General features: G+C 49.5%; 1 protein-coding gene across 4 annotated transcripts in view; it reads right to left on the bottom strand.

The window, feature by feature from the left end:
• BCAN (brevican) overlaps positions 1–10,427 on the bottom strand; it is a 53,676-nt gene extending 43,249 nt beyond the window's left edge. The window contains exons 1-2 of one of the 4 annotated variants that reach the window (XM_044992100.1): positions 10,409–10,427; positions 9,954–10,068 (exon numbers count right to left, since the gene is read on the bottom strand). The gene's annotated coding sequence lies outside the window, so the exon portion shown is untranslated. Of the gene's footprint in view, positions 1–1,420; positions 1,636–9,953; positions 10,178–10,281 lie in introns of those variants that run through there. The other 3 variants (XM_044992099.1, XM_044992098.1, XM_044992101.1) reach the window with 3 other exon arrangements.
• Between the last annotated feature and the right edge of the window lie 6,508 nt (positions 10,428–16,935).

The raw sequence follows: 16,935 nt of genomic DNA on the forward strand, positions 1-16,935 counted from the left end.
GACTCAGATGCTTAAATGGGGGTGCCCCCAGACAGCTATTGTTATGGGGTGCTGGAAAATGCATTCCGAGTTGCAGGGAGGCCCGGCCTATGCTACTGACTTACTAACAATCGGATCATTCAATCCAGACGCCAAAACAGGCGCCTTGGCCACCTTCATCACTGCCTCTTATTCCTGCTTTCGAGACTCCTTGCCAATCAGACATGCCTGTAGCTGCGCCCGCAGCTTCTCATTCTCTCCTTTGAGATCTCCTGTTTCAGGCGACACCCATTCGCTCTGTCTATTCACTCCTCTACCTCTGTTCATTCCACGACCTCGCCAACCACAGCCACGGGGAGGGTATCCAGGACCCTCTGTTTTCCACTGTCCTAACTGTGTTCGCAGCTCGCTGACAGGAGTTCCTTCCCGCCATTTAACTGCAGTCTCCACTTTTTCAATCCATTCGTTCCCAAATACATCTCTGCCTCCATTCTCCACCAAGCATCCATCCGTTCTATCACCTCCAAAACAAGTCGCTTCAAATCCTCGAGACCGATATCCCGTGCTGTTAGCCCAACATACATTTATATTCTGTCAGCCAGCTTGGCCGGAGCCTCTCCTGGCATTCCTGTAATTCCTTTAAGTGCGGCTAATCCACTAGATAACTTAAAATGCTTTTGAGCCACACGTTTAACCGTTTGCGTAGCATCATCATCAAAACCAAGGATATGACGAGTCAGTGGTCCCCACAGGGTTTGTACTAGAACTGGTTTCTGTAACGTGTCAATTCCCACTGCTTTTAACAACTGCGGGTCAAGAGAGGATGGTCCAGCTGGGTCATTCCCCATGTCCCCAGCGCACCATCCATTCCAGCCGTCCCATGTTCCATCTTTTAATTTAGCTAAGGATGCCCTCATCCTTCAGGTACTGTAAGAGCACTCGAAGTCTGTTGAGCAACAGGGGACGGTACCTTTTTCTTCTGCGGGTTTGTTTTCCACAACTGTCTCCAATTTTTTGTTTTCCTGCTTTATCTGTTGGAGCATATCATGGGTCTGGACCGCCTGTTGCACTGTTAGAAGAGCTCGGGTTTTCCAGGGCTTTAGTTATCTCTCTGCTTCCCTGGTTTTCTCCATTACTTGACTGGCCAGTGTGGTGGCGTGTTGTTGAAGCCATCTTATTGCGATGGACATTAATTGCAAAATCCTAGCTTTTTACTTTTATTATTATTTTTTAAAGCTTCTGTTTCTACCATAGCTTTACATAGGCCAGTCCATGTTTCCCCATTTTCTTTTTTAAATTCATATGGACCCCTTTACTGGCAATCCAGCCCATCCACGAGTTATCAAACTCTGTGGGGATTTGAAGGGAGGGGATAAGGGGGTTCCCTAGCTCGCGGCTTTCTGTCCTCGCGATTCCTACAGCGGACAGCTCGCTTACTCACCAGATCAGCAGTGAGGGTCAGCAATGTCATCAGATGTCACCGGTGTGGTGCTCTGCTCAAAGTTGATAACGGTCAGCAGCATGCGTGTGTTCCCGCTGCGTGCTGCCCCGGCTCTGCGCGGATCGCTGGCACAGCAAACCCAAGAGAAACCCCAATGACCACAGACTCCGATAAGGTACGAAGGCACCTGGCCAGCGTTATTGCCAAACGAAACAGTCTCTAGCTTCCCGGATCAGATGTCTACAGTTCTGCTAGTACATATGTGCCCCCTGACAATGGACCAGCTCAGTCAGTGGCAGGACTTACCACTGCCCCCTAGGCCAAAGACAACCCCTCAGGGATGCATTCTTATACACAGGTACAAGCAAGTTACACATCACTCCTGACGTATTGAGGTACAACCCCTCTATGTAGTAAGGTGCCGCCTCTCACCTTGTACCCCATCCATCATATTACCCTTTTGCCTCTGTCTTTAGGATGAGTCAGCCTGTTCCTTGTTATCTGTGAGGAATGTGCAAGAGTCGGAGTTTCCGGTACCATCCTGGCACATATTTGTATCTCTAGTGTCCAGTATCTTTTAGCTACGTGTGTGTTTGCACCATCGGCCCTGCCCTGGCCAGACTCTGAGCAGGGCCTGTCTCTGGCTCACAGCTTAACTTTGCTTTATGTTAACCAAGGCTTGACCATTACTTTAGCTCAGGCCTCAGGCCTCTGATATAACGGTTTATGTTTCAGGGCCTCCTCTTACTACACCTCACAGGGCCGTTGTGAGGATAAATACACTGCAGGTGCTCAGAGGGGGATATGAGAGAGAAGGGCAACTAAAATGATTAGGGGTTTGGAGAGGGTCCCATGTGAGGAGAGATTAAAGAGGCTGGGACTTCTCAGCTTGGAAAAGAGGAGACTAAGGGGGGATATGATAGAGGTCTATAAAATCATGAGTGACGTGGAGAAAGTAGATAGGGAAAAGTTATTTGCTTATTCCCATAATACAAGAACTAGGGGTCACCAAATGAAATTAATGGGCAGCAGGTTTAAAACAAATAAAAGGAAGTTCTTCTTCACGCAGCGCACAGTCAATTTGTGGAACTCCTTGTCTGAGGAGGTTGTGAAGGCCAGGACTAGAACAGGGTTTAAAAGAGAACTGGATAAATTCATGGAGATTAAGTCCATGAATGGCTATTAGCCAGGATGGGTAAGGAATGGTGTCCCTAGCCTCTGTTTATCAGAGGATGGAGATGGATGGCAGGAGAGAGATCACTTGATCATTGCCTATTAGGTTCACTCCCTCTGGGGCACCTGGCACTGGCCACTGTCAGTAGACAGATACTGGGCTGGATGGACCTTTGGTCTGACCCGGTACGGCCGTTCTTATTTTCTTCTTAGACAAGTTTCTTAGAGGTGGAGCACATGTGGAAAGGCTAAATCGGGGCTGCCTCTTCCCCTGCTGAACAATGTTGGGGGGGGGGTTAAAGCCAGGCTACAGTGTCTTAGATCAGTGGAGAGTTCACGTGGCTTCATCTTGGGGGTAGGAGTCACCTATTCTGTGGCACCTAGCACTGGGACTGGGGCTCCTAGGGGTTACTGCAATGCCAATTAACAACCCTCCCCTCCCCGTATCCCGAAACAGAAGGGAATAGAGGCAGGGAGAATCCCCACCCAGATGGAAGGTGGGACCTGGCATGGCAAAGACTGAGAACAACTGAGCTAAGGTGGAACGTTGGCTTATGAGCTCTGAGTTCTGTGTTGCCCAGCAAGAATCTCCCCCATTGCGACCGCCTGTGATTACTAATGCCCCTGTAGTTGTTTTTCATAAGAGTTAGGGTATTGGCAGCAAAGTCCCGAGTGTAACTGTAAGGTATATTGCTGTACATGCAGCCACTTCTGGAGTGAGTCACTTAGATCACCTCAAATTCCACCCCCCACCACCACCACCATTTCAGCAGGATACAATATTCTTCATCACTTCCTGCTCCAAATCGTGATGGACCATGTGCGGTTAAACAGCTGCCTCTTCTCAACCCAGTGGTGGCTGCATTCATTGCTGCTTACATTATAGTAACGCTCACAGTGCTAGGCACTGTTTCTCCCCCTTGTTAGAGACAGTCTCTGCCCCCACAGATTTTACAACCTAAGTGGACAAAGGAAGGATTACCATCGCCCCTACATATGGGGGGAGCTGAAGTGCAGAGGGACGATGTCTCTTACTCTACATCACATAGTAAGACTATAGCACCCGTGAGAATTAAACCCAGCTCTCTAGAGCGCTAACAGCCTTAACACGGGCAGTCTTCTGCGTAACATCAGCATTGGCTGAAGTCAGTTTTCTAGGTCAATTTATTTATTTATTTATTTATTTGGTACAGAGATGTCTAGGTGTAAGGCCTTGTGACCGCAATGCTATTCTAGAATAGCTCTTATTCCAGAATTGCTAAATTCTTCCAGAACTCCGTTGTGTCGATGCTCTATTCTGTTTAATGAGGTGGTATGAATTCAGGACGTGGTCTGTGATATGGGTTATCATAATTTTTCCATAGCTGGCAACATTTGGCTTAACGTTCTCAGGCCTGGTATAAGGGACTGAAAACAACTGGAAAATAAAATGTGTCTCCCAGTCATACGAGGGAATGTGCAGATTAAGTGGCATAAGTGTATGGATGGTAAAATAAGGTAACCACATAACAGTGTTTAGCCCATTGGGTTGTCTTCCGTCCATGCATTCTGCTTTTCTGGGACGATGGGTAAACATCCTCCCCATAAAAAGACAAAAAGTGGGGGAATGTGGCAGGATGAGGCCCTGAAACATAAACCCTTATATCAGAGGCCCGATATGAGGCTTAAGGCCTAACTAAAGTCATGGTTAAGACTTTGCTAACATAAAGCAAAGTTAAGCTCACAGGAGCTGGCAAGAAGGGTCTGATGTTGCAATTCTACACACAGCTAAAAGGTAAGATAAAGATGTGCCAGGATGGTACCGGAACACTCCGATACGAGCACATTCCACAGATAACAAGGAATATGCACCACTAAAGGCTGGGGACCGACTGACTGAGCAGCAGTTCTGCAGAAAAGGACCTGGGGATTACAGTGGACGAGAAGCTGGATATGAGTCAGCAGTGGGCCGTTGTTACCAAGAAGGCTAACGGCATATTGGGCTGTATTAGTAGGAGCATTGCCAGCAGCTCGTGGGAAGTGATTATTCCCCTCTATTCAGCACTGGTGAGGCCACACCTGGAGTATTGTGTTCAGTTTTGGTTTCCCCACTACAGAAGGGATGTCGACAAATTGGAGAGGGTCCAGCGAAGGGCAACAAAAATGATTAGGGGGCTGGGGCACGGGACTAACAAGGAGAGGCTGAGGGAACTGGGGTTCCTTAGTCTGCAGAAGAGAAGAGTGAGGGGGGGATTTGATTGCAGCCTTCAACTACCTGAAGGGGGGTTCCAAAGGGGATGGAGCTTGGCTGTTCTCAGTGGTGGCAGATGACAGAACAAGGAGCAGTGGGGGAGGTTTAGGTTGGATATTAGGAAACACTATTTCACTAGGAGGGTGGTGAAGCACTGGAATGGGTTCCCTAGGGAGGTGGTGGAATCTCCATCCTTAGAGGTTTTTAAGGCCCGGCTTGACAAAGCCCTGGCTGGGATGATTTCATTGGTGTTGGTCCTGCTTTGAGCAGGGGGTTGGCCTAGATACCTCCTGAGGTCCCTCCCAACCCTGATATTCTAGGATTCTATGAAAGTGCTGACCTGTCCTAAAGACAGGTTCAAAAGGGTAATATGATGGATGGGGTCGTTTTGCTCAAACCAACATGTACAAGGTGAGAGGTGGCACCTTACTATGTAGAGGGGTTGAACCTCAATACGTCAGGAGTGAGGTGTAACTTGGTTGTACCTGTGTATAAGAACACACCCCTGAGGGGTTGTCTTTGTCTGGCCTAGGGGGCAGTCGTAAATCCCGCCACTGACTGAGCCGGTCCATTGTCCGGGGGCACGTTTTGGTAGTATGCCCTGTAGGTAATGTGACCAGATGTCCCGATTTTATAGGGACAGTCCTGATTTTTGGGTCTTTTTCTTATATAGGCTCCTATTACCGCCCCCCACCCCCACCCCATCCCGATTTTTCACACTTGCTGTCTGGTCACTCTACCTGTAGGGTCTGCAGGAAACTATTACTGTGCTTCGTTTGACAATAAACCTGGCCAGGTGCCTTCGTACCTTACCGGAGTCTGTGGTCATTGGGGATTCTCTCAGGCCTGCTGTGTCGGGGTCTGCAGAGCCGGGGCAGCACACATGCAGCCGAGTGTTATCGTTAAACAGTGCAGAGGACCATACCAGTGACATCTGACGACACAGGCATCCTGCCTCCCAGTCCCGGATGGCAACTTCTAGCCCATGCCACCTGCCTTTCTGATTCCGCTAAGAAGCGGCCAGCAAGGCGACGTCACTTATAAGCCTCCGGAGCGCTTCTGAAGAACCAAACAGCCATAAATAAATGGCCAGTTTGGGCAGCGCGAGAAGCGAGACGAGCGTTTCCCGCCCTGCCTGCTGCTTGGCATAAAGATTCAGGGAGCCCTCTGGCAGCAATAAGGAAAAGCGACAGGTTTGGATTTTTTTGCTTGGGGTTTCTTGGCAGGTTTCAAAGCGCTGGAGAATTGAGATGTCAGGGGAGGAGGAACCCATGGCTAAAACCAGCCTCCGGGCTGTGAGCTCTCAAGAGCATCCCCTTTGTCTAGCTTCCCTTAACAGCACCAGTGTGCTCCCCTCCTATTGCCTAGCCCCGGCCTCCTCCTCCCCTTGCATGTAGTAGGTGCAAGAGCCTTCTCCACTGCATCCCAGTGTGTCTCTGTTTCTCAGCCTTGCCACCTCCGTTCAGATCTTGGCTAGAAAACTGCCTTTCCCCCTTGTCCTTACAGTGGGAAGTGTTGCGGAGGGTCAAAGATCTAGGGCTGTGCTGACTCTGCAAGCTTCTAAACCCCCTAGGCTGGTGGCTGGGAGACGAATCCAACCCCCTGGGATCGCTAAAAGAACAGGAGTACTTGTAGCACCTTAGAGACTAACATATTTATTTGAGCATAAGCTTTCGTGGGCGACACTTAATGCTATTAATTCTGGAAGGAGCTCAGATACTGCCGTGACAGGCGCGGTACAAGAACCCAAAACCCAGATCCCGGGAACACCAACACTGGGGGAAAGTTCTGATCCAAATGGGCTCTCCCTTGTGGGCCCCCTGTGAAGGGCAAATTGTCCTTGCAGCAGGACAGGCAGTGGTGGTTAGTGGCTAGGTCATCGGGGTAGGAGTTGGGATACGTGGGTCCTAGTCCCGGCTTTGCAGCTGACCTGAGGCAAGTCATGTTGCTGTGTGCCTCAGTTTCCCTTCACCTATTTAGACTGTCAGCGCTGCAGGACAGGGGCTGTCTCTTACTGTGGGGCTGCTGTGCTTAACGTGGTCTGAACAAAATGAGGGATTCGATCCTGAACTGGGAGCGGCAGCTTTAGAAAGAGGGCTTAAATTGCACGACCCAACTCGGGGTTTAGATTTTGACCGGGGGAGGTGGGGGTTTGACCTCCTCCCTCCACTTTAAATTACTCCCCTCACTTTAAGCACCATAGCCCAGATCTTCATGTATTTAGGCCTTTCGCTCCAGTGGGAGTCAGGTGCCTAAATCCCCTTGAGGATTTGGGCCGGTGTGTCTAGCACACTTGGCCGCTGATCTAGGTTGGACCCTCTAGCCCTTATCAGAATAACGCTAAATTAATTCCCTCGCCAGCCTGGAAACTGAGGGCTGGTCTCCACTGGGAACTTCCAGCGGCAAACACCCCTGGTGTAGACAGTGTTAGGTGGGCAAAAGAATTCTTCTGTCCCCTCTGGCTACCACCTGTCGAGGAGGTGGATTTCCTACTCTGACGGGAGAACCGCTCCCATCGGCGGAGGTAGCATGAGCGTCTACACTGAAGCAGGGCAGCTGTTTAAGCGGAGACATGTCACCCTAATACTGAGGCGTTGGAGCAGAGAGCCTGATTCTGCCGTGCTCCCCGGCAAAGCTGCCATTGATTTTCACGGGCTGAGGGTCGGGCCAGGGTGGTTAAAAATCAATGGTGGTTTTTAAAAAAAAAATTTTAAATCGTTTTTAATTTAAATCGGATTTTTGAGGAAAAACCATATCTAAAGATAGTTTTAATTAAGATACATTATAGCCCAAAGATACCTCCTCATGGAATAGGGATTATAAATTCTAATTCTATAGTATGAGACAATATATTCATGTCGTGTTTTAAGAAAAGTTTTGTAAATGAGTTCCAATAGTTCACGGACGAGGCACCCAATCTTATGGGGTTCCAGGGGCTTCTGTATCGATTATTTAGGTTACTCTTTCCATCTACCCGATGGGACTCAGTGCTCAGTCTAGAAGAGACCATCAGAGATGCTTAGTTTTGCAGTTCTCAAACTGTGGGTTTGTGTCTCCAGAGAGAACATGCTTGTTAACAGCAAAAATGGTTTTAAATCAATAAATAATATATAGAGGTGAGAAATAACAGACCTCAGCCCCCTTGTCCCTCTGCAAATTTGTGTTCACAAAGTCAATCCCTTACCTCTCTCTCTAAAAGTGCAAAGTTTCAGAAAGTTCGATGAAAAGAAGATTGTTGGGGGTGGAATAGATCTGGAGAAGGAGAAGCCGTCTGGAGATAAATGTGAGACGGGAGGGACAGTCAGCAGAAACAAAAGTGAAACTGTTTGAGCAGCATACTCCAGAATGTACTTTTATGTAGAAAATCCACGATTAAATCAAGTCTTCCTGACTAGTGATTTTAAATCCTGATTTAAATCAACTTGATTTAAATCACATCCCCCCTGGGGCTGGGTGCGTGAGCTCCACACGGGCTGCGCGATGTGGCCCGCAGGGCATAGGGTGTATTTGCGGACCGGTTCCGGCTCGTCATATCACAGACAATAAACGTGCAGTTGCCTTGCATGGGGCAGGTTAGTTGTGAGCTGGCAGGTGGAGTTTCTGGAGGGTCATTGCAGCTGACCAGTTACGTGGGGTTCGATGCAGCTGGCCTTCCGTGCTTCTCCGTGGAGCCCACTAGGGAATCTGCAGTGCTGGATCATTGCAAACTCATGAAACTGAGTAACCCCCCGCCCCCCATTTCCCTGCAAAACCTTCCTCCAGGAAACATACTAGGCTTCTACCACAGAGGAGCTGCAAAGGGTGTCTTGTTGATTTCCAGGCTGCTATGCTCCTTCCTGCTGCATAATTCACAGAGAAGAACCTCTGCATCAAACCCAACACCTGAGAGCTGATTCCAAGCAAGCTCTCCAGCTGCTTAGCTGGCCTCTTCACCGCAGTAGACTATCACCTCCCCAGCATGGGTGCACTTAGCCTCACCACACCCCTGGGGAAGAGAGCAGCCCCATCCCCCATTTTATAGGGGGGAAACTGAGGCACAAGGTGGATGGAGTGGATTGTCCAAGGTCACACACAGCAAGAACCCAGGTCTCCTGGATCCCAAGCCAGTGCCAGAGCCACTAGCCCATCCTTCTTAGGAAAGCCACCTGCCCTTAGCACATCTCCCCCCTCCCCCTCCCAATTATTGGCGGTCTCAGCAGAAAGCCCATGGAGTGAGTCACATTGAACCTGCTCCATTATAGACAGCCTGGCCAGGGCAGAGCTCAGAGGAGCATTAGCAGAAGTTTAGCACAGGCTTGCCCTGCCAATGCCTTGTGCCTGCCCTCTAGGTACAAACAGCAAGTGCCAGGCTCCAGGCCTGTTAATGCAGGACGGAACACGGGCCAGTGGTAAATTCTCTCTTACATGCCATTTTGAAAAAAAAAAAAGGAAATAAAAAGAATTCAAACTCCCCCACTCGTTTCCAGGGCTGGAGCCGGGAAGGAGTGAGAGGACGAGAGAGTTTGCACACGTAACGCGAAAGAGGAGGCAGTCTATTAACAGGCTGGCTCGCCCACAAATAAAATTGTTCAGTGCGGAGAGAGAAAGCCTGGAACATCGCAGCTCCAAGGACAAATCCCCGAAGTAACCACGTGAGGGGCCAAGGCTGAAGTGACGAGCGTCCCTCCTTGATTCCCTGCCTGCTGCGCGCAGCTGAATGTTGCAAGGGGCATATTTACAGCATGTCCTCTCACGCATCAATTGCAACACACTCACCCCCCCCCTTAACAAACAATTGTTTGCACTGGGAAATGGCTCTGCATGTCAAACTCTGCAACAGACTGAGATCTCCTTCCCTAGCTGAGCTTTCCTCTGACTTTCTGTCATTCAAAAACAGAGAGAGACTGAACAATAAATCTATTCGCCAAGGGCCAAATCGTGAGTCCTTTATTAACATGGGTGAGCCCTGTCGCCCCATTACATCAAGGGGACACTCATGGGAGTAGCTGCCTGCGGCTCGGTGATGCTAGGAAAGGAGTCACAACCCAGCCCCAGAAGAAACCAAAGAGCCCAACCTTGATCCAAGTGCAGCAATTTTCTGTCTCCCCTGTTCCCAAGGAGGAAGCAGCTAAATCAAAGTCCTTCACTCACCTCTCCTGAGAAGGCAGCCGGCTGGCGGGGTGGACAGTCACTCGAGGCGTGCGGGTGCTGGTCTTGTGAAGGGAGACGGAGAGTGAGAACTTTTCCTCCGGAGCTGGGTTGGATCCTGCAGTGGGCCAATGCAGAGGTGAACTGCAGTTATTCCAAACAGAGCACAGCTCAGTGTACAGCCAGGAGCTCAGACAGCAGGCGAGGCAGGACCCAGTTTGAAACAAGCTCCCTGATGCACAGAGACACACACAAAACCTTCCCCCCTCCTCCTTTTATTCCCCCCCCTTTTAAAAAAAAGAGTGCCAAGAAATTACCCAGCTTGACAAACCTATTTCTAATTCAACGCTGTGCTGGCAAAATCTCCCCCTCCCCCCTTTGCAACTGGCAAAGCCCAGCAGAATATCCCAAGAAGAGAGGGGGGAATGGAAGCAGGGCAGATTTTTAATCCAATGCACCCAAACTTGCGGATGCCCCTGAGTTGCGTCTGCTTCTGCTCTGGAGAAAGGCAGGTTTTCTTTTTCCCTGTCTAGTTCCCTTCTCCTGATCATCTCCTCACTGCACACACAGGGGTTTAAAGAGACACACCATGCGTGGCTACCTGCCGTAGCCAGCAGCCTGGATGTTAGTTGATACCTTTCTGCATCGTTTCAGATGGCAAGCAGCAATGCACAAACCAGCCCTATTTTTCGGGGGGGGGGGACGGACCCCAGACTGAGTTATTTTCAGCCTTTGGCGGAAGGCACAAAGGGGCAGGACGGAGGGCTGCTGCTTTGTAATGTAAATTACCCGAAGTCTTTGTGAGCGTTGGGGGAGCCCGGATGGATCCGAGTGGCTCGAAACCTCCTCTCTCTCTCCCCAACAGAAGTCGGTCCAATAAAAGATATGACCTCACCCGGCCCGTCTCTCCAATATCCTGGGACCCACACGGCTCCAGCGACACTGCGTAGCATTTGGCTGAAGTTCGCGCCAGCAAAGTTAGCGACAATCGAGAATCTGGGATGGTTTTTTTTCCCCCTGAACGCTGCTGCTTTAATAGCGGGTGGCAGCTCCAATGGGCACCTGGCATCAGCGGCGCAGGGTGGGGAAGGAAATCCTGTTCACTTTATTCTCCTTGTTACCATACTGCCTGGGAGTCCCAGTCATGGCCCAGCACCCCAGGGCGCTCGGTGCTGTACAGACACAGAACAGAAAGACAGTCCCTCCCCCAAGGAGGTTCCAATCTAAGTGCTCATCTGTCATTCCCAGCGCCGATAAATGTATCAAATGTGAAAAATCGGGATGGGGGAGGAGGGGGGGTAATAGGAACCTATATAAGAAAAAGACCCAAAGATCGGGACATCTGGTCACCCTACGCTGCCTATCCTGTTGCGGATACGCAAGCAGTGCTAGCGCGGGTACGTCCACACGAGCTGGGAATCACAGCTGCCGGCTCAAATGTAGATGTCCCCGAAGCATAAGCGACAACCGATGGGCACAGCGAGCCCGACAGGGAAGCACAATGGAAGAACATCCATCAGCCTGACCGTTCCCAAGTGCGGTACGTTCCATGAGGCCACCTGGATGTCTTCAGTTGCAGAGAAGACTGAGTAGTCTTTTTCCCCCATGAGAACCCGCTTCCTTCCAGGCCTTGAGTGGAACCCTCCGTGCCTTAGTTTACCCATCTGGAAGAGGAGGAGGAGCATAAGGGCCTAATCAAATCACAAAGGGGTCCTGTTTAAGTGCTGGATAAGGCCATGCAGGGGCTAAGTATTGGCACTACATTGTCAGTTTATCTGCTCAGTTGAGTGGAGCCTGATTCTGAACTGACTCCAGGGGTAAATCAGGAGTTGCTCCGTTAGACGCTGTGTGGTTTGGTTGCGCTGGTGAGCAAAGACTCTGTCCTCCCAGCAGCCGCCGGTTCAAATCCTGGCAAGGCAGAGTAATCAATCTATTTCAGGCAAATTGTTTGCTGGACACTCACGGAATGAGCACTTTAAAAATCAAGCTCCTGTCTGTCTGCCCTACATGGGCATTAAGTATTTCAGGGCGTGTGGAGTTTTGCCTTCGTTATGCTTGGCGGGAATCTCTCCTAAGCCACAATGTTGGTGCTCCGTGCCAACTGGCTGCCGCCTTCCACCCCAGAGCTGGCTGCATGTCAGCAATGGCAGAGCCAAATTCTGCCATTGTTTATACAAAGGCATCTTCTTCTCTGATTACGGTAGCACCTACAGGCCCCAGCTGGGCTCAAGACTCATTTTGCTAGGGGCTGTACGTGCACATGCAGGTCAATGGCAGAGCCAGGAACAGAACCGAGCTGTCCTGATTTAGTGTCCTAGTCACTGGACCACCCCCGTCTTTAGAAATGAATTGGATTTCATGGAAGTAACGACAGATGTAAACTTGCGCTTAGTTTGTGAAGGCCTTGGGCTCTCTTGGGAGGATGAAAGTTACTCTGAAAGGTCTTATATCCTACAAGTAGGCTCCAGAGTAGAACTTTGTATTTTCTAACTAGATCTCCCGCAAACATCCCTTACCAGAGTTGCAGGAGAGGGGTCTCTAGGATAATTGCTCCATTGAGTTTATAGAGAGCAGCAGCACCTGACTGGAATTAATCATTTATCACTTATCACTAGAATTAAGATCTCGTTAGCGGTGCTGTCTGAACACTGTGAAGCAGCTGCCAGGTTCCATCCCAGAGGTGGTGGCATTTTGGTGCTGGGTGAATGATCTCTGTGCAGTGTTGCTGTGCTCTGTCAAATAGCTGTTGCATCCTGCCCCAGAGTGGCAGCATTTCAGTGCTGGGTGAGTGACCCCTGTGCAGGCCATATCAGTACCTTGGATTGATGTCTGAAAGGTAGCACAGTGCCACCATCACCATTTTACAGATGGGGAAACTGAGGCAAAGAGACTAAGTGACTTGCCCAAGGTCACCAAGGAAGTAGGAAGCAGGGTCTGAGCCCACAGGCTAACCACCAGACCACGCTTTGGCTAGGTAGAAGCATACAGAGCCTGGAGAGAGGTGACCTTGTTTTAAGAAGGGTAGCAGACGGGATGGGACATTAAGCAGCCATAGCCTGACTTGATGGAGGACCTGTGATTTGCCAGAGTCCAGTCCAAACACGTAGGGCATGAATCAACATTACCCTCCAGAGCGAGCAGAGCTGTCTGTCGACGCTCCTGCGACTGTGAAAAAGCCATCTGCGCTGAGACTGCCTGCAAACAGACAGGAGAAGAGAGACTCCAGCCCAACAGGGCAGCCCGGGCTTTCAGGCTAAAGGAGAGGGGAGATGGAGATTTCCCTACAGAGTAAAAAAATAAGAGAGAAAAATCTGCTTCACCAATAAAAACACTGGGTTCCACTAGCAGAGGTGAGAGAATGTCCTAATGCCCATCCCAGGGCTGGCAATGCTATCAGGAGGCAGTGTGACCTAGTGGGTAGAACACGGCACTGGGACTCGGGAGATTTGGATTCTGTTATCAGCACTGGGACTCAGGTAAGTCCTTCACCCCTTTGTGCCTCGGTTTGCCTGTCTGTAAAATGGAAATAATGATACCGATCTTCTTTGTAAAGAACTTTGGGGTAGAGCTCGGTGTATAAGAGCTCGATATTATATTTCCAAAGAAGTAACTGGGCTGACATTGACCGATGCTGGAATTTCAGTCGTTTGTTTTCCCATTTACAGGCTGGGGCACCTTATTTAATGAAATGCCTGGTGCTATTGCTTCCTTGGATGTGGGGTGGGGGAGAGGCTTCACCACTAGAAAGATTCGTGGGTACCAAAGGTGAAAGAGTCTGCTAGCAAGTCTTGTGGGAGGGTGTAAACCCACAGAGAGGCCAGCTCTGGACTCAAAGCAGCGTTCCAGCAGCTGTCGCGATCAGAGGCCTGGGTTCAAAAGCCTTAGAGTAAAATAAGCTGAGGTGGTTGAAAGTTTTCTGTTGGACAATGCTGATTCGACAAAATCAGAACTTTGCATGGGATTTCACTGACATTTCTGCAGGAAACGATCAAAACCTCTTCCTTCCAGAACTCGCTGGGTTTTGACTTTGTTATTTGGACTTTCTGGTTATATTATAGGTTAGAATATGTTGTTTTCTTCTTCCCCTTTTCCCATCAACTGGGGTCGGGGCATTGTGCAAGCGTCCGGCACCGTTGTCTGTCCCAGGCAGCGCCACGGTCCACCTGCTGACCACCTTTGATGCAGTCCAGCCACTGCTTCCTTGGTCTTCCTCACGCTCTCTCCTCCCACCCTCTTCTGCCAGACCGTCTTCGCCAGCTCCCCTGCATTCATCCTCCCCAGGCCCCCAGACCGGCCCAGCTCTGCTTGCTGGATTTCGTCAGCCACATCACGGACTCTGATTTGCATCCTCATACTCCCGTTTTGAAATCTGTCCCTTTGTGTGTCTTGTCGTATGCTGTGAAGACGTCTCCTCTCAAACACGGGCTGGCGTTGAACTTGCTTTCTCTGTCGCCCGTGTTTCTGTGCCGTACAGCGTTGTGGGGGCCCGTTGTCCTATATAGTTGGGCTTTTTAGTCTCAGTGGCGTGCACTCATCATACGCGACCCTTGAGATGTTATCCTGCCCCTGCACTCTTCCAGCTCTCCCCAATGTGACTGGATCTCACATTTAAGTTCACCATCTTCTGCCGTATTTATATTATATGTTAAACTATATTATGAATTTACATTGATGTTATATGTAGCATATACACACATTTTTTGGCATATTTCACTTTGCGAAAAATTCGGAGATTTCAACCCGATTTGGGGCTCAAACAGATTTTGAAATCTTGGAATTTCCCATGGGATGCAAATTCCATTTTTAACCAGCCCTAAAAAGAAGCCCAGGAGTGTGATTTGCATCCAGAGCTGCACAGAAGCCCCATTTCCAGCAAAGGTGTCTTGGACCAAAGTAAATAGCAGCATAAGGGCCAAGGATTCAATCTATTGGATCAGACCAATAGTCTGTCTTGTCTGGAGTCCTGTCTCCAGTGGTAGCCAGTGCGATCTTCTTTGAGGCAAAGCTGAAAACCCATCAGACTGGACAATAGTTAGCCCATAGGGGATGTATCTTCCTGACCTCTGCCAGGGTTTTGCCCTGAAGCATGAGGGTTTGCGTCTAGATCTGTGCAAATAATGGATTTTTTGCTTCTCTGGCAAATTCCGGAAAAAAATCGTTTCAGGTCAAACAGAAAACAATTTTTTTCAAAAATGTTTATTAATCAAAAAGTAAAAAACAAAAACAAAAAAAGACCCTGTTTCAGGTCAAATGAAATGTTTTGTTTTGATTTCAACTATTTTATTTGGGTTTTAAAAATAAGATGAAAGGAAATGTTGAAACAAGAAGTTGCTTTGAGCCAAAAAATCGAAACATTTCATTTAGAAAATGTCCAAACAAAACATTTAGATTTTTTCCAATGGATGGGGGGGGCTCTTTTTAACCGGAACAATTCAGCAAAACTGACACAAACTCACAACATCTTTTTTCTGTCGTCAAATCTGTACTTTATGCCAAAAACAATTTCAGCCCCAAAACTTCACTGAGCCCTGGCTTGTATCGCTTAGAAATGTCCGGTGTGGCTGTACCTTTTCTCCTGTACCAAGCAGGGAAGGCACTGGAAAATACTATATCCCGGAGTGGGTGGGGACTGGAATATGCTGCCATCTTTCCTTGCCCGACACAAATGAGCCCCTTTCTCCTGCAGCCCCTCTCTTTTAGGGCCGGGGTGCTGGGTGTATGAGCCTAGCTAAACCAGCACATTTTAAACCTAATCCCATCCCCGCCCTGAGTCACAGCAAAAGCGACTTAATTTTTTCCTAAACCATCTGAAATAGATGGATGTCTATTCCGGCCTGGAATATTTGCTAGGCCAGCAATTCTACAGGCTCCTTTGGCAGCTCTGCTTTTTCCCCCAGAGTTGGAAAGGTTTTCCTACCATATAACTTAATTGTTGGCCTTCATTTTCATCTGATGATAATTGTACCCTGGATCCTGCAGGATCTGCTGATCTCAAAGCACTTGACTAGCATTAAACACCCCAGACGGGTAGGCAAGGGATATATCTAGACAGGGGATCACTTCTCTCCTCCCTGTGTAGGGATGTGGCAGCTGTTTCACAGCACCACACAGGGATCACTCCAAAAGCACTGAAATGCAGCCACCTCTGGAGTGGAGAGTGGTAGCTGTTTAACATCCCGCAGCAACAGTGCACAAGATTTTTAGGACAGGAAGTGAGGGAGGAAAATACTGTGTCCAATTGGAACCAGACAGGGTGTTTTCAGAATGTGATTCCCCTAATGCAGCAGAGCCAGGACGCCACATCTCACAGTCCCATCATGCCAACAGGTGCCATGACCACAAGTGGGCAGAGACTTGGCCTTGCATCTCTCCTGACATCCAGGGCCCCGCCCCCGCCCCAAACTCCACAATGGCCCATTCATTCTGCACCGATTCTCTGCCATCTCCTGAATCAGCAACGATCGGCAGGTCTCCCATCCAAGCCCTGACCCAGCCAGTCTCTGCTCAGCTCATGAGATCACATCCTGAGTCGGTACATTTGTGGCGAAACGTTCAAAGAGGGGAAACCTGAACTGCATGTTCAGCAAGAGACATTAAACCATAATTGGGAGCAAATGTTCCCTGCTTGGCCTGTGCGCCGCTCTCGGCCTCCTGGCTTTTTTGTTCCTCCAGGGGTGAAATTCACCCCTGTGCCGAGAGCAGCTCAAAGGTCAAGCAAAGTGGGTGGCAACGCCCCCTTGAGAATTCCCCTTTGCTCCCTGGCCAGTGTGAAGCTGGAGTAAGGCTCTGCTCCCAGGCCCTGGTGCAGGGGAGTGGATCAGGGGTGTGGCTCTAGCAGCACGTTGTGCTGTGACTATTTCCGGTTCCCCAGGGCCCATAAGGAGCAGAGTGCAAAGTTAGAGCAGCCCTGAGGCTGCTCTAACTGACACTAGTGGCCGGCCAGGCTCCTGCCCAGCTCTGGAACCCAGGGAGCGCAAAGGGGGCA

Source organism: Mauremys mutica, chromosome 17 (genome assembly GCF_020497125.1).
Source record: "Mauremys mutica isolate MM-2020 ecotype Southern chromosome 17, ASM2049712v1, whole genome shotgun sequence".
Taxonomy (NCBI): domain Eukaryota; kingdom Metazoa; phylum Chordata; order Testudines; family Geoemydidae; genus Mauremys; species Mauremys mutica.